Genomic DNA, 18937 nt, shown 5'->3' with positions numbered 1-18937 from the left:
AATATCCATTTCCGACCATATAAAGTATATATATTCTTGATCAGCGTAAAAATCTAAGACGATCTAGACAAGCCCGTTCGTCTGTCCGCCCGTCTGTTGAAATCTCGCTACAGTCTTTAAAAAAAGAGATATTGAGCTGAAACTTTGCACAGATAATTTTTTTGTCCATAAGCAGGCTAAGTTTGAAGATGGGCTATATCGGACTATATCTTGATATAGTCCCCATATAGACCGATCGGCCGGTTTAGGGTCTTAGGCCCACAAAAACCACATTTATTATCCGATTTTGATGAAATTTGGGACAGTGAGTTGTGTTAGGCTCTTCGACATCATTCGCAAATTTGGTCCAGATCGGTCCATATTTGGATATAGCTGCCATATAGACCGATCCGCCGATTTAGGGTCTTAGGCCCATAAAAGCCACATTTATTATCCCACTTTGCTGAAATTTGGGACAGTGAGTTGCGTTAAGCCCTTCAACATCCTTCGTTAATTTGGCCCAGATCGGTCCAGATTTGGTTATAGCTGTCATATAGACCGATCCTCCGATTTAGAGTCTTAGGCCTATAAAAGCCACATTTATTATCCAATTTTGATAAAATTTGGGACAGTGAGTTGTGTTAGGTTCATCGACATCCTTCGTCAATTTGGTTCAGATCTGTTCAGATTTGGAAATAGCTGTCATATAGACCGATCTCTCGGTTTTAGGTTTTGGGCAGGAAAAAGGCGCATTTACTGTCCAATGTCACCGAAATTGGGGACAGTCAGTTAGGTTAAGCCCCTTGACATATATCTGCAATATGGCACAGATCGGTTCAAATTTGGATATAGCTGTCATACAGACCGATCTCTCGATTTAAGGTTTTGGGCCCGTAAAAGGCGCATTTATAGTCCGATTTCGCCGAAATTTGGTACAGTGCTTTGTGTTAGGCTCATCGACATCCGTGTCGTATATGGTTCAGATCGGTTTACTTTTAGATATAGCTACTAAAAAGACCCATATTTTGTTATACGCAATTGAACAATGAGTCGTACTTATTAGTATTGGTCCAAATCGGAACATATTTCGATATTACTGATATGGGACATAAGGTATGCAGTTTTCACCGGATTTTGATGAAAGGTGGTTTAAATATATAGCCGAGGTGGTGGGTATCCAAAGTTCGGTCCGGCCCAACTTAACGCCTTTTTGCTTTTTTAATTGTGCTTATGTGTCCCAAACACCATTTTCCTGAAATTTTTTCTACAGACAAATTTCAAAAAAATTTTTTTAAATACAATCTTTTTAACACTCGTTTCTGTTGTCTAATTTTGATGAAATTTTATATTTTTATAATTTAGAGAATTCACATTGGTGTAGCAATTTTTTTGAATATATTGAAATTTAAAATTTTTTGAAAAAAAATCTTTCTATTTTCTAAGCCCCTAAAACAAAACAAGTAAAAAGGCATTAAGTTCGGACGGGCCGAACTTTGGTTACCCACCACCTCTGATATAGTTGTAAACCCTCTCGTTGCAAGCCGATGAAAATTGCATAACTTATGCACACACATTCGACATTCGGACACTGAGTGATCTTATAAATACAAGGCATTGTTGAATTTTGTATTTCAAATTTGAACAAAATCAGGGAATAAATAAAGCTTTTATGAGCTTCAGACCATTAACCGGCATATCGGTCTATATGACAGCTATATCTAAATACAGTCCTATTTTTATCATATTTGGGTCGGATGGCGGGTGGCCTAAAATTACTCACTGTTTCAAATTTCACTGAAATCGGTTAAAAAATAAAGCTTTTATGGGCTTAAGACCTTTTATCGGGAGATCGGTCCATATGGTAGCTATATCTAAATATAGTCCGATCTGAACCATATATGGGGCGGATGTTGGTAGGCCTAATACTACTCACTGTTTTAAATTTCAGCGAAATCGGATAATAAATAGGGTTGTTATGGGCTTCAGAACCTTTATCTCCAGATCGATCTATATGGCAGCTATATCTAAATATAGTCCGAGCTGAACCATATTTGGATCCTATATTAAGAGGCCTAAAACTACTCGCTGCTTCAAATTTCTGTGAAATCGGTTAAAAGCTTTTATCGGCTTCAGACCCTTTGTCGGCAAATCGGTCTATATGGCAGCATTATTTAAATATAGTTCGATCTGAACCCTACTTAGTTAAAATGTCGGGAGGCTTTAAATAAACAACTGTTTCAAATTTCGGCGAAATTGGGCAATAATTACAGCTTTTATGGGCTTTAGACCCTTTATCGGGAGATCGGTGTATATGGCAGCTATATCTAAATATAGTCCGATCTGAACCATATTTGGGGTGGATGTTGGTAGGCCTAATACTACTCACTGTTTTAAATTTCAGCGAAATTGGATAAAAAATAAAGCTTTTTTGGGCTTCTGATCCTTTATAAAGGTAATCACTGTTTAAAATTTCAATAAAATCGGGTAAAAAGTTAAGTTTTTATGGGCTATATGGCAGCTATATCCAAATATGGTCCGATTTGGCCCGTTCAAGAACTTAACGAGCGTGCATCAAAAAGACGTATCTGTCCCAAATTTGAGCTCAAAATTTCAATTTTTGAAGCTTGCAGAGTGATTACAACAGACGGACAGACACACGGTCATCGTTAAATCGTCTTAGAATTTTACGACGATCCGAAAAATATATACTTTGTAGAGTCGGAAATTGATATTTCGATGTGTGGCAAAGAGAAGGACTAAATGAATATACTCCCTATCCTATTGTGGTGGCTATAAAAACCATTTTCTTAATATTTTTTGACCATTTGGCGAAGAAGAAGAAGTAGGATTATTGCAAAAAATTCATTTTTTTTATTTGATTTGAATATTTGAACCTGTGCACATGGAGCAACAGCGAGTGCGGTTGCCGTTGTCTTGCGTTCGAAGCCATCAATACAACTTCTAACAGATGCACAGAATCATGTGTATACCATGGAAGTATTGTAAGTGTGTAAAAAAAAAATCTGCCATTACACAAAAACACTTGCATTGGGGAAAGTACAGCTAATAGACAGGGTTGATGAGCGTGGTTAATGTGGTATTTATATCATTGATTTGTTTTCGCAATAACTACGGTAAAAGAACAACATACCAACGTAGGGCCATTGAAGCCCTCACACCTAATATGGCTGACGTGTAGTTGAACCAAATTACGAAACGCAACCCATAGTGGTTGGTGTGTGCTAGAATACAGTATTTAAGGCCATTGATACAAAGGGATGAAAATTCAAGTAGAACTTTTTTCAGTTCTGTTGGGTTTGATAGCAAATTTATATATAACTAGCTGACCCAGGCCCGATCCACTGCGCCCATTTTTACTTTATATGGAACAAAAGTTTCCTTGGAATATTTATTTTCGACAATTAAAGATCTTTTAGTGAAATACCACGCAAACTTGACTAACAGTTTAACAATATAAGTGCTTTTATCTGAACCCCACATGATCTTTATTGGTTTACGAATTTAAGTTTGGATGTAAGGTGTACTCCATTCTTAAAATACTTAATTTCAGCCCGATATTCTCATGATGTCTGATTTAGTGGTGTTTTCGGGGGAGAAGTGGTTCCCCAGATAGTTGGTCCTGAAAAAATATCAGCATTGTGATCTTCTCTCAAATAGAGGAGTTTACAGGATGAGGCGTCCCCCAAACACATGGCCCCAAAATAGGTTATCAAATTCGTTTTCTAATCTCAAATACCTTTCATTTGAGCCACACATTGGCATGTTTGAAAAATGTCTTCCCTTTGGGGGTGTTTTGGGAAGGGGGTAATGCCCTAAATACCTGGTCCTAAATTTTGATATCAAATACGTATTCTACTCCAAAATACCTTTATTTGAGCCCCATATTGTGATGGTTACTAAAAAAATTGCTGTTTGTGGGGTATTTTGGGAAAGGGGTAGACCCCCAGAATATTGGTCCCGAAAATGGGTACCAATTCTTGCGCTACACCCCAATACCTTTCATTTAAGCTCCACATTGATATGGTCGGTAAATATGCCCGATTTAGGGGGGTTTGGGTATTGGGGTGGTCACCCAAACCTTATTGCCATTGGCCTCAAAATTGGATATCAAATTCGTTTTCTAATCTCATTTAACTCCTTATTGCAAAAGTCAGCTAATATATCCGGTTTGGGGTATTGGCCCTAAAAATTATCAATATTTTGTTATACTCTCTTGAAAACCCAATTTGTCTTGGTGAGCAAATACTACCTATTTGGGGGTTGCTATGGTGGTGGGACGTCCCCTAGACAGTTGATCCCTAATGTTGATATCAGATACGTGGTCTACTCCCAAATACCCTTAATTTGAGTTCCATATTTCCATAGTCGGCAAACATGACCGGATTGGGGTGTTTTGGGGCTTGGGGTGGTCCCCCTAGCACTTGGTCCGACAATTGGATATCGGATACGTTTTCTCATCCTAAAAACCTTTCATTTGAGTCCCATATTGTCGTGATTGATCTAAATATATGTTTGGTAGGTTTTAGGGTGGGACAGCCCTCCTAGGTACCACATCCGAAATTTGGATACCAAATTTTTAATTTTAGGGTACTATATGAGAGCACACAAAATTTCGCTTAAATCGCACCACCCATCTCCGAGATCTGGCGTTTCTGAAAATTGGGGTAAGGGGGAGGGTCCGATATTCTGATATCAAAACACCTCATGCAAAATTTCAGCCAAGTCGGATGAGAATTGCGCCCTCTAGAGGTTCAAGAAGTCAAGATCCAAGATAGGTTATAAACCTATACCAGATTATGAATTGATTTGAATCATACTTAACACAGTTATTGGAAGTAATATCAAATCACCACGTGCAAAATTTCAGTCAAATCGGACGAGAATTGCGCCCTCTAGAGGTTCAAGATGTCAAGACCCAAGATCGGTTTATATGGCAGCTATATCAAAACATGGACCGATTTGGCCCATTTACAATCCCAACCGACCTACATTAATAAAAAGTATTTGTGCAAAATTTCAAGCGGCTAGCTTAATTCCCTCCTCCGCTTACAGACGGATGGACAGACGGACGGATGGACAGACGGACGGATGGACAGACGGACGGATGGACAGACGGACGGATGGGCAGACGTACGGACGGACTGACAGACGGACATACGAACGGAAATGTCATGACGATCACGACGATCAAGAACATATATAATTTATGGGGTCATAGACGAATATTTCGAGGAGTTGCAAACAGAATGACGAAATAGGTATACCCCCATCCTACGGTGGAGGGTATTGTGAAGAATTGAAGACCACTTCAATTGGCTGTTGTTCTTAAATTGAATTTTATTTTAACAAAATGTTTCTAAGCTAGCTTAAGCCTAGCCAGCATGTTCCCATGCTGTTGGGTTGCTCACCTGTGTGAATATGCAACGTATATATATTCACACGGCAACGCGGATGAGTGTCCATATGCGCGAATCAGATTACCTAAGCCAGACAATGGTCATGACCAAGGCCAGACAATTGTCTCATATACACACTACAGTATAATAACCACCGTTAGAAATTGTTCTCATGTTGGCGACGGGATTTGAACCCAGGCGCTCGGCGTCATAGGTGGACATGCCAACCTTTGCGCCACGCTGGACTCCATCATTGACGAAATAGTACAAAATAATTTCAATGTTTCAGTTGTATTGTCACATTTAGCTTGAAAACATCGTAGTCACTTCATTTGAATTCCCTTTAAGCCACACCATTCGACCTTTCTTGCTTCAATGCCTCTCCATAGGTAAATTTGTCAAAGCATTTGTTTGCCATTCGAGTTGACTAAGTCGAAGGTATTTGTATTGATTTTTTTTTTTTTTTGTTTTGTAACAAAGTCAGGAAAACGCATATAAATCAAAAGTTAGGAGATTGGAAAAATTTTCAATATTACTTGTGTCACAACAAGTTGTGGAAGGGAAGGTAGATATCAACTTTTTTATTTATTAGCTTTCTTTTCGATTTCTTCTCTGTTGCAAAGATTTTTTAAGTTTCCCTTCCACTCCCAAAGAGAAATATGTAATTTATTGTAAGGTACTTATTGAATTTAATCATAAAGTTATTTTTTGCAATTCCAAGTTGATTCATTTCCATTTAGAGAGGTGTTCAAATCGTTAAAGCGTATTAAGTAATAAAATTTATAAATTTTTGTTTGCCATTCTCAGTCTGAAGAAATTGAATTGAAAATTTCATCTCCCTCTTGGTCTCTACCTCCAATGATGCTCCTAGAAATGTTCACAAGAATTTTGTTCCTTTTTATTTCACATAGCATAGCAAGAAACTCTTGGGAGCGCAAAATGACATAAAAAGAGAGACAAGAAGAAACAGAAAGAAAACGAAATCATTGTACAAAGTTTATGAACAATGATTGGCAAATTGAGTGATTGATGGCAAAACTTTGAATTCAACAGTAAACTGGATGCTTTGTTTTCTTTTGGGTTCGTTCAAATCGCAGTGGGGATCGATAGATGGACACCATAGCAAAGTGCAAAGTTAATGAAAGACAAACGAATACAACAACAACCTTGAGTGGGCCATTTTATTCGGTATACTGGATTACAACAATTTCTCATAATTCGCCAACACTTGAAGACATTAAACAGCGTGATTGGTTGCCCAAAAAGTAATTGCGGATTTTTTAAAGGAAAGTAAATGCATTTTTAATAAAACTTAGAGTGAACTTTAATCAAATATCATTATTTTACAATTTTTTTCTAAAGCAAGCTAAAAGTAACAGCTGATAACTGACAGAAGAAAGAATGCAATTACAGAGTCACAAGCTGTGAAAAAATTTGTCAACGCCGACTATATGAAAAATCCGCAATTACTTTTTGGGCAACCTAATATAAGAAACTATTTTATTTAATGTGCAGGTTTAGCCACCAAAGGGTACTTCATGGTATGGAAGGATTAAGCTGGAACTTACTAAATGTTGGACTATTTGGTACTATTTAGTATTTTTGTACTATTTGGTACTATCTCATATATAAAACAACTAAAAGCGTGCTAAGTTCGGCCAGGCCGAATCTTATATTCCGTCCACCATGTATCGCATTTGTCGAGTTCTTTTCCCGGCATCTCTTCTTAGGCAAAAAAGGATATAAGAAAAGATTTGCTCTGATATTAGAGCGATATCAAGATATGGTCCGGTTTGAACCACAATTTAATTATATGTTGGAGACCTGTGTAAAATGTCAGCCAATTCGAATAAGAATTGCGCCCTTTGGGGGCTCAAGAAGTAAAATAGAGAGATCGACTTATATGGGAGCTGTATCGGGCTATAGACCGATTCAGACCATAATAAACACGTATGTTGATGGTCACGAGAGGATCCTTCGTAAAAAATTTCAGGCAAATCGGATAATAATTACGACCTCTAGAGGCTCAAGAAGTCTAGATCCCAGATCGGTTTATATGGCAGCTACATAAGGTTATCAAGCGATTTGAACCTTATTTGACACAGTTTTTGAAAGTAAGAATAAAATACGTCGTTCAAAATTTCAGCCAAATCAGATAGGAATTACGCTCTCTAGAAGCTCCAGTAGCTCAAGAAGTCTAGTCCCCAGATCTGTTTATATGACAGCTATATCAGGTTATGGACCGATTTGAACCATACTTGGCACAGTTATTGGGTACCATAACAAAATACTTCGTGCAAAAATTCATTCAAATCGAATAAGAATTGCGCCCTCTAGAGGCTCAAGAAGTCAAGACCCAAGATCGGTTTATATGGCAGCTATATCAGGTTATGAACCAATGTCAACCATACTTGGCATAGTTGTTGGATATCATAACAAAACACTATGTGCAAATTTTCATTCCAATCGGATAAGAATTGCGCACTCTAGAGGCTCAAGAAGTCAAGACCCCAGATTGGTTTATATGGCAGCTATATCAGATTATAGACCGATTTCAACTATTTTTAGCACAGTAGTTGAAAGCCATAACAAAACACGTCATGCAATATTTCAGCCAAATCGGATAAGAATTGCGCACTCTAGAAGCTCAAGAATTCAAGACCCCAGATCGGTTAATATGGCAGCTGTATCAGGTTATGGACCGATTTCAACTTTTCTTAGCACAGTTGTTGAAAGCCATAACAAAACACATCATGCTAAATTTCAGCCAAATCTGATAATAATTGAGCCCTCTTGTGGCTCAAGAAGTCAAGAACCCAGATCGGTTTATTCAAGACCTCAGATCGTTTTATATGGCAGCTATACCAGGATATGGACCGATTTGAACCATACTTAGCACATCAGTTGAAAGTCATAACAAAACACCTCGTGCAAAATTTCAGCCAAATCGGATAATGATTGCGTCCTCTAGTGGCTCGAGAAGTCAAGATCCCAGATGGGTTTATATGGCAGCTATATCAAAACATGGATCGATTTAAACCATACTTATCATAGTTGTTGAAAGTGCTACCAAAACGCTACGTGCAAAATTTCAATAAAATCGGACGAGAATTGCGCCCTCTAGAGGCTCAAGAAGTCAAGATCCAAGATCGGTTTATATGGCAGCTATATCGAAACATGGACCGATATGGCCCATTTACAATCCCAACCAATCTACACTAATAAGAAGTATTTGTGCAAAATTTCAAGCGGCTAGCTTTACTCCTTTGAAAGTTAGCGTGCTTTCAACAGACAGACGGACGGACCCAAGTATTGCCATCAGGAAGGTCATGTTACACGGATGGATCAAAACTAGAGAACAGAGTGGGCCTGGGGGTTTACATTGAGAACACAGGAACTGAGATCTGTTTTCGACCGCCATAAAACGGTCTTTTAGGCCGAGATCCAGGCGATCACGGAATGCGTTTGGTGGTATGGTGTTAACGCGAAGACGTCGATTGTGAACATGTTTTCGGACTGTAATCTGGCCATCAGGGCAAAAACAACCAAGACTGTAAGTTCACTAACAGTCTTGGAGTGTAGGAAGGAAATCAACACCTTCTCTGAGGACGGCACAATCCTTATTGTTTGGATGCCTGCCCATAGCCGAGTAAGGGGGAATAAAGCTGACGATCTGGCAGTGAAAGCCAGAGGACTGATGTCAATAAACTTGGTTAACCCGAAGCCCTTTGGGTCGACGCAGTCCGACTTAAGGGCGTGGGCTACGAACGCTCATTTAACACGATTGAACAGCGAAACAGTCGGTAGGACGCCGAAAATCTTATGGGGAAATCCAGATTGTGAGAAGACGAGCCTATTGCTGAAAGGAAGTAAGCAGGAGGTCATTGGACAGCGAGCTCACAAATGCAAAATCTGTGCGTCAAGTGGTAGCATGTGTAGGGCATAGAGCTTGCAAATTATCGATAATCGCAACATTCGATATTTTCGATAACCTGATGTAGCTGCCATATAAACCGATCTGGGGTCTTGACATTTTGAGCCACTAGAGGGCGCAATTATTATCCGATTTGGATAAAATTTTGCATGACGTGTTTTGTTAGGACTTCCAACAACTGTATTAAGGATGGTTCAAATCGGTCCATAACCTGATTTAGCTGCCATATAAACCGATCTGGGGTATTGAATTCTTGAGCCTCTAGGGGGCGCAATTCTAGTCCGATTTGGCTGAAATTTTAGCATGAGGTGTTTTGCTATGACTTCCAACAACTGTATTAAGAATGGTTCAAATCGGTCCATAACCTGATATAGCTGTCATATAAACCTATCTAGGGTCTTGATTTCTTGAGCCTCTAGGGGGCGCAATTCCCATCCGATTTGGCTGAAATTTCGGATGACGTGTTTTGTTATGATTTTCAACAACTGTATTAAGAATGGTTCAAATCGGCCCATAACCTGATGTAGCTGCCATATAAACCGATCTGGGGTCTTGACTTCTTCAGCATCTAAAGGGCGCAAATATTATCCGATTTGGCTGAAATTTTGTACAACGGCTTCTCTAATGACCTTTTACATAAGTGTCGAATATGGCATGAATCGGTTTATAGCCTAATACAGATGCCCTATAAACAGAACTCCCTATTTTACTTCTTCAGTCCCTAAATAAGCAATTCTTACTAGATGTGGCTGAAATTTTACACAATGACTTCTACTATGGTCTCCAATATTCAGTTCAATTAGGGTTCGAAATGAACCATAACTTGATATTGTTTAAAAAACATAGCACATCTTTTCTTTTATCCTTTGTTTGCCCAAAACGAGATACCGAGGCTAGAGCTCGACAAATGCGATCTATGGTGGAGGGTATATAAGATTCGGCCCGACCGAACTTAGCCTTTTTTTGCTTGTTCTTAATGTCCTTGGTCACAGATAAACTTATACAAAAGTAATAATAATAATTGAACATTTTATCTTTCACTCACATTTAAATTTCAAATCAAAAATCCACCACATACAGAATGCTCTGAAACAAAAAGAAAATATTTTGATTAATGTAGTATTAAGATTTCATTAATTTTTGCAGTTTTTATAGAAATGTTCTATTATTATTTTATATAGATTTCTTTTACGATTTTTAGAACATTTTTTTCCAAATGCAAAGTTTTCCACGAAATTTTCATAAAGAAACATTGAACACACTTTAGGCACATATATAAGTTGGTGTCCTTTTTCAGCTCACTAATAAGGAAGCTCCTTTTTATAGCCGAGTCCGAACGGCGTGCCGGGGGGACAACGCTTTGAAGAGAATAGAATGTCACACCCAATAAAGGAGAACAATTGTTTTCCTATGATTAAAAACGTGATGTGGGGAACATTTTGTGATGATTGGTTCAATACGTGGTGTATGGTATTCTATAGTAGGCTCTGTCAAAGTTTGTACTATATTTGCTTAAGTTTTAAAGCAGAATCTTTCTGTTTAGACTTCCATGTTACTAAACTAGATCTAAGAGGGATTGCATCGAATTGTAGCTTGATGTCGATTTACTGCCCTGTTCCTTTATGAAAAGCTTTTCCTATATCCTCACATTTATGAAGAAAACTAATTTTAAAGCAAAATGTAATATGTTTAAGAGCTCTGCAGTGGCCCAAATATTTCCAAAATTTAATTACGACATTTATCTGGTCCTTCATAAGTTATCACAGAAATGAAATACACTCAAATGTTTGAATTTCATTTTTCGTTCTTCGTAATTTGAATTTTCGTTCAACTTGAGTTTGAGCACCTGTTCCTCTGCCTTGCTTATTGAGGCAAGGACATGAAGGCAATATAAAATATTTATGAATTCTTTTTCAAAATACACCACGGCAAATGACAAAGTTTTTGGACTTTTCCTATTACAACTGGATTGAGATGACTGTCGCTGCTGTGAAATATACATGTCGTAATAAATGTTTTTCTTGCCGTTGTTGTTGTTATTGCGCACATTTAATTTGGTAAATGGATGATCCATTAAAATTATTAAGTAAAGAAATTGTTTGTAGTTGAATTGGAAAAAAAGAAGTAAATGAAGAGCTTCTCTTCCATCATGAATCAACAATCATACAAACGCCTACATATGTAGTAGGTGTATATGTGTGTGTGTGTCACTTTGTCTACACATGCTAGACTTATGTGAGTTACTGTATGCCATGTTTGTACACACACACGGGCACTATGATAATGGAAACTCATAATTTATGCAAACATATTGGAGTTGAATCCCAAAATCTCATGCATAATTGAATGAAGTTCGTCGTTTGAATGGAGATTTGGAGCAGCTTTACAAGAAGATGATAATAAGCGTGCATAAAGATGCTACAAAATCTTTCCCAATCGCTTACATGTCGTATAGATCATAGTAAACACTGAAAAACATACATGACCGCAGATACAAATTTCATATTTTACAAGGATTATAAAAGTATCTGACAAAAAAAAAAAATTACTACCTACCATGTGGTTTAAATTTAAAATATGCTTCAAAAACAAAAATGTGAATAAAAACTTGCCTTCTATGTTTTTAGGTAAGGCTTTTAAAGGAAGTAATATCGCGAAAAGTGTAAACAAATAAACACGGACATTGAGTGGTCAAATAAGGGAAAGAGTCTAGGGAAACTTATTCATATAGAGATTTTGCCAGTCTCGACCATGATTTTTTGCTTTCGAGTGCTGTGCTTATCGACTGGGATCTGATATTTCGTATGGAAACTATCGATGAACAAACTGACTTTCTACACAGGAATATCCGTGACCTACAGGAACTTACGGTTCCACTCAAGACTAGAGAAGTGTCCTCCAGATAGCAAAAGACCACGTCAATAAGTTGTTTAAGGTAGCCAAGAAAGACTAATATTATAGACGCTTTACTTCTGCAATAGGCTCCAAGAGAACATGGAAGGTTATTCGAGACTAACAGATGTTCAACGTTTCGAGAGGAGAGTCTCAGTGAGGGGTCAGGTTGCACTGGCTCTTAATTAAATACTGAGTGCCAATGATACTCGAGATGACAAGGCGAGTTATTGGCGCCTTCAAATAACCAATGGCCAACATCAGTGTCTGTTCCCAGGTTAGGGGTGGCTGAAGGCCATCGTCGGATCTTGAAGCAAGCGGCTCGCCACAACGAGGGCGGTTGGGGCGCTGGGCCAGTAACCCGCCCCCGGAAAACTATAAGAACTAATATGAGAAACAAAGGAAAAGTAACAAGTAACAGCGTGCTAAGTTCGGCCGGGCCGAATCTTATATATCCTCCACCATGGATCGCATTTGTCGAGTTCTATGCGCGGTATCTCTTTATAGGCAATCAAAGAATATTGAATAAGAACTGTTATGCTATTGGAGCTATATCAAGTTATAGTCCGATTCGGACCATAAATGAATGCTGAACATTGTAGTAGTCATTGTGTAATATTTCAGATCATTCGGATAAGAATTGCGCCTTGTAGGGACTCAAGAAGCAAAATCGGGAGATCGGTTTATATGAGAACTGTATCAATCTATTGATCGACCATATTAGACACGTATGTTGAAAGTCATGAGAGAATCCGTTGTACAAAATTTCTGCCAAATCGGATGAGAATTGCGTCCTCTAGAGGATCAAGAACTCAAGATCACAGATCGGTTAATATTGCAACTATATCGGGTTATTGACCGATTTGAACCATACTTGGCACAGTTGTTGGGTATCATAGCAAAACACGTCGTGCAAAATTTCATTCCAATCGGATAAGAATTGCGCGCTCTATTGGCTTAAGAACTCAAGATCCCGGATCGGTTTATATGACACCTATATATTAAATTACGAACCGATTTGAACCATACTTAACACAGTTTTTGGAAGTGATACCAAAACACTATGTGGAAAATTTCATTCAAATCGGATTAGAATTGCTCCCTCTAGAGGTTCAAGAAGTCAGGACCCAATATCGGTTTATATGATAGCTATATTAGGTTATGGACCGATTTGAACCATACTTGTCACAGTTGTTGGATATCATAATAAAATACTTCGTGCAAAAATTCATTCAAATCGGATAAAAATTGCGCCCTCTAGAGGCTCAAGAACTCACGACCCAAGATCGGTTTATATGGCAGCTATATCGGGTTATTGACCGATATGAACTTAATTTAGCACAGTTGTAGGAGATAAGAACAAAACACGTCGTGCAAAATTTCATTCCAATCGGATACGAATTGCGCCCTCTAGAGGCTCAAGAAGTCAAGACCCAAGATCGGGTTGTATGGCAGCTATATCAGGTTATGGACCGATTTGAACCATACTTAACACAGTTGTTGAAAGTCATAGCAAAACACGTCGTGCACAATTTCATTCCAATCGGATAGGAATTGTGCCCTATACAGGCTGAAGAAGTCAAGACCCAAGATCGGCTTATATGGCAGCTATATCAAAACATGGACCGCTTTGACCCATACTTAGCGCAGTTGTTGGAGGTCATAGCAAAACACGTCGTGCACAATTTCATTCCAATCGGATAAGAATTGTGCCCTATAGAGGCTGAAGAAGTCATGACCCAAGATCGGCTAATATGGCAGCTATATCAAAACATGGACCGATTTGACCCATACTTAGCGCAGTTGTTGGAAGTGATACCAAAACACTATGTGCAAAATTCCATTCAAATCGGATACAAATTGCGCCCTCTAGAGGCTCAAGAAGTCAAGACCCAAGATCGGTTTATATGGCAGCTATATCAGGTAATGTACCGATTTGAACCATACTCAGCACAGTTATTGAAAGTGATACCCAAACACCAAGTGCAAAATTTGAGTCAAATCGGATAAAAAGTGCGCCCTCTAGAGGCTCAAGAAGTCAAGACCCCAGATCTGTTTATATGACAGCTATATCAAAACGTGGACCGATATAGCCCATTTACAATCCCAACCGACCTACACTAATACGAAGTATTTGTGCAAAATTTAAAGCGGCTAGCTTTACTCCTTCGAAAGTTAGCGTGCTTTCAACAGACAGACGGACGGATGGACAGACGGACGGATGGACAGACGGACGGATGGACAGACGGACGGATGGACAGACGGACGGATGGACAGACGGACGGATGGACAGACGGACGGATGGACGGAAGGATGGACAGACGGACGGATGGACGGACGGATGGACGGACAGACAGACAGAAAGACGGACGGACATGATAGCCATGATGATAGCCTTCGACATAAAATGTTACGACGATCCAGAATATATATACTTTATGGGGTCTCAGACGAATATTTCGAGTAGTTACAAACATAATGACGAAATTAGTATACCCCCATCCTATAGTGAAGGGATCCTCGGCCAATTTTCCAAGAGCCCATTCATCAACAATTCTGCGTTGCGGAAGGCCGTTCGGCTGCTAACGGCGAAGAATCGATAACTGATGGTCACCATTAAAATTGACCTATACAGCTGCCATATTTTCTTCAGTTCGCACTCTGCGTAAGCGTGTTGGTCGATTAGTGTCCCACAATGTAAACTTTGGTGCGAAATTTAGACCATAAAATCTTATATATAAAAATCAATGTGTGTTTGTTTGTTTTTATGTTTGTGTGTTCCTTATAGACTCAGAAACGGCTGAACCGATTTTCTTCAAATTTTCACAGATGGTGCATAATGACCCCGTGGTGAAAATAGGGTACTACATTTTTTGATATCTCAAGGGGGGGCGGACCCTCCCCCTTACCCTAATTTTCAGAAACGCCAGATCTCGGAGATGGGTGGTGCGATTTAAGCCAAATTTTGTGTGCTCTCATATAGTATCCTAAAAATAAAAATTTGGTATCCAAATTTCGGATTCCCTCCGTTAGGGGTACCTAGGTGGGGCTGCCCCACCCTAAAACATACCAAACATATATTTAGACCAATCACGACAATATGGGACTCAAATGAAAGGTATTTAGGATAAGAAAACGTATCTGATATTCAATTGTCGGACCAAGTGCTAGGGGGACCAACCCAAGGCCCAAAACACCCCTAAATCGGACATATTTACTGACCATGGCAATATGGGACTCAAATGAAAGGTATTTGCGAGTAGAATACGAATCTGATATCCAAATGTGGGACCACGTTTCTGGGCGTCCACCTCTTTCCCAAAACTACCCCCAAATAGGACTTATTTACTAACCATGGGAATATGGGGCTTAAATAAAAGGTATTTGAATGTAGAATACGAATCTGATATCCAAATATGGGGCCAAGTGTTTGGGGGGCCGCCTCTCACCAAAAACATCCCCCAAAGGGGACAAATTTACGACTATAGCCATATGGGGCTCAAATGAAAGGTCTTTGGGAGTAAAGCACGAATCTGATATCAATATTTTGGAAAAGTGTCTATGGGGCCAGCCCACCCCCCATAACACCTCCCAATAGTAAGTATTTGCTGACTTTTGCAATATGAGGCTTAAATAAGAGGGTTTTTAGAGTGGAACACGAATCCGAGGCCAATTTTCAAGGCGAATTTTCAATGCCAACTCACTGAGTGGCCGCCCATCCACCAAAACACCCACCAAGCCGGTCATGTTTGCCGACTATGGAAATATGGGGCTCAAATTAAAGTTATGTGGGAGTAGACCACGTATCTGATATCAACATTAGGGGCCAACTGTCTAACGGACGTCCCACCACCATAACAACCCCCAAATAGGACGTATTTGCTCACCAAGACAATCTAGGTCTTTAAGAGAGTGGAACTAAATATTCATAGTTTTTAGGGCCAATACCCCAAACCGGACATATTTGCTGACTTTTGCAATAAAGAGTTTAAATGAGATTAAAAAACGAATTTGATATCCAATTTTGATGCCGATGGCAATATGGGGTTCAAATAAATGATATATGAGAATAGAACACGTTGCTGATATATTTTCCGTGCTTAGTGTTTGGGGGACCACCCCAAACACCCCTTAATCGGGTATATTTACCAACCATGTTAACGTGGAGCTTAAATGAAAGGTATTGGGGAGTAGAGAAAGAATTGATAACCAATATCCGAATCAATTTTCTGGGGGTCTACTGCTTTCCCAAAATACCCCACAAACAGCAATTTTTTAGTGACCAATGCAATATGGTGCTCAAATAAAGGTATTTGGGAGTAGAATACGAATTTCATATCCAAATGTAGGACCATGTATTTAGGGCATCACCCCTTTCCCAAAACACCAACAAAGGGAACCAATTTTTCGACCATGCCAATATGTGGCTCAAATGAAAGGTATTTGAGATTAGAAAATGAATTTGATAACCTATTTAGGGGCCATGTGTTTGGAGGACGCCTCATCCTGTAAATTCCTCTTAAGCCAATGGCAATATGGGGTTTAAATAAATGGTATTTGAGAGAAGAGCACGATGCTGATATTTTTTCAGGGCCAAGTATCTGGGGGACCACCTCAACCCCCGAAAACACCCTAAATCAGACATCATGAGAATATCGGGCTGAAATGAAGTATTTTAAGAATGGAGTACACCTTATATCAAAACTAAAATTCGTAGGCCAATAAAGATCATATGGAATTCAGTTAAAGGCACTTATATTGTTATACTATTAGTCAAGCGATATACTATTTTCGTAGCATGGTATTTCACTAAAAGTTCTTTAATTGTCGAAAATAAATATTCCAAGGAAACTTGTGTTCCATATAAAGTAAAAGAAGGCGCAGCGGAGCGGGCCCGGGTCAGCTACTTACATATAAAGCCTATAAAGACTACCTTCCATTTTCACATATTTAGCTCCTGCTGTGCATAGATCTCATCCCAATATAAAATTCTCGAAATTGCATCATTTCTGTGTCGGACATTTGTGCAATGTTTCTGACCAGTACTTAGTCTTGTATGTAGTGCTTAACATGAGCACTTGTTAGTTTCTGCTCAATCAATTTGTAATTCAAAATTGATTTGCATTCTTTAACAATGTTGATTGCATTTAAATGCAAATTTGTGTCATTGTCGAGGATAGAGAAAATGAATGAATCGAATTTCCATTAGATTAGTTCTGCAATCTGCTAATTTAAAAATGTTAGAAAAAAAAATGCCAGAGGAGATAAAGGTGATAATACTACTAAAAGTACACATGTATTTGAATTGAAAACATTTTCGATTAACATACAAAAAAAAAGACAGATATCAGTTCACACCACAATTGGGATGGGTTATGCGTAAAATACTATGTTTGCTGCTCTGTATTTAAGAAGTACCAGGCGTTTTACTATACCGTCCACGATATGAGATATGAATTTATTTGTGGAGTCAGAGGCTGAAATGCCATGTCTCCAAATACACTCCAAATCCTCTCCGGTGAACGAGAGGCTAGCCAGAATGCACATAAAATCCAAGTTCTTCAACTCATGTCCAGAAAGAGGGCTAGGACAGACAGACCATCGATACATCTATAAATGCCTAGGAAGACCTACCATAGCGCAGAGCATGTCCGCCTATGACGCTGAACACCTGGGATCGAATCCAGGCAAGCACATCAGAAAAATTTCAGCAGTATGTTTCATCTCCTAATGTTGCTGACATTTGTGAGGTATTTTGCCATGTAAAAACTTCTCCCCAAAAGTGATGTCGCATTGTGGCACGCCTTTCAAACTCGGCTATGAACGAAAGGTCTCTTATCACTAAGCTTTAAACTTGAATCGGACAGCACTCATGTGCAAAATTTTAAGGCCCTAGGTTGTTCAGGCGCCTTTTTGCAGGCCACTAAATTTAGTGATCCCGGTATTTCGAAAATTTGTTGGAACTGCCAAATCTTCGTTTATGGTGCGATTTCCAAAAATAATTTTTTGCTAGATACTGCTCAAATATCGAAACAAATAAGTAAAAAGGCGTTAAGTTCGGCCGGGCCGAACTTTGGATACCCACCACCTCGGTTATATACGTAAACCACCTTTCATCAAAATCCGGTGAAAATTGCATACCTTAAGTCCCATAGCAGCTATATCGAAATATGTTCCGATTTGGATCAAATACCAATAAGTACAAGTCACTGTTCAATTGTGTATAACAAAATATTATTTTTTATACCCTCTACCGTAGGATGGGGGTAATTTCGTCATTCTGTTTGTAACTACTCGAAATATTGGTCTGAGACCAAAAATTATACATATATGTTGATCTAGCCATGTCCGTCCGTCTGTCCGTCCGTCTGTCTGCCCGTCCGTCTGTCTGTCCGTCTGTCTGTCGAAACCACGCTAACTTTCGAAGGAGTAAAGCTTGCCGCTTGAAATTTTGCACAAAAAGTTTTTGTTAGTGTAGGTCGGTTGGGATTGTAAATGGGCCATATTGGTCCATGTTTCGATATAGCTGCCATATAAACCGATCTTGGGTCTTGATTTCTTGAGCCTCTAGAGTGCGCAATTCTTATCCGATTTGAATGAATTTTTGCACGAAGTATCTTGTTATGATATCCAACAACTATGCCAAATATGGTTCAAATCGGTATATAAGCTGATATAGCAGCCACATAAACCGATCTGGAATCTTGACTTCTTG

The 18937-nt window shown here is 38.9% G+C and overlaps 1 protein-coding gene across 10 annotated transcripts in view; it reads right to left on the bottom strand.

The window, feature by feature from the left end:
• Positions 1 to 18937, bottom strand: part of LOC106085440 (protein qui-1) — a 470324-nt gene that overhangs the window by 230069 nt on the left and 221318 nt on the right. For all 10 annotated transcript variants that reach the window (XM_059370582.1, XM_059370587.1, XM_059370589.1 and 7 more), the window contains one exon: positions 10376 to 10416. The gene's annotated coding sequence lies outside the window, so the exon portion shown is untranslated. The remainder of the gene's footprint in view (positions 1 to 10375; positions 10417 to 18937) is intronic.

The sequence above is a fragment of the Stomoxys calcitrans genome, chromosome 5, assembly GCF_963082655.1.
Source record: "Stomoxys calcitrans chromosome 5, idStoCalc2.1, whole genome shotgun sequence".
Taxonomy (NCBI): domain Eukaryota; kingdom Metazoa; phylum Arthropoda; class Insecta; order Diptera; family Muscidae; genus Stomoxys; species Stomoxys calcitrans.
Note: the sequence above shows the minus strand (reverse complement) of the source record. Positions and strands in the feature narration are given on the sequence as shown.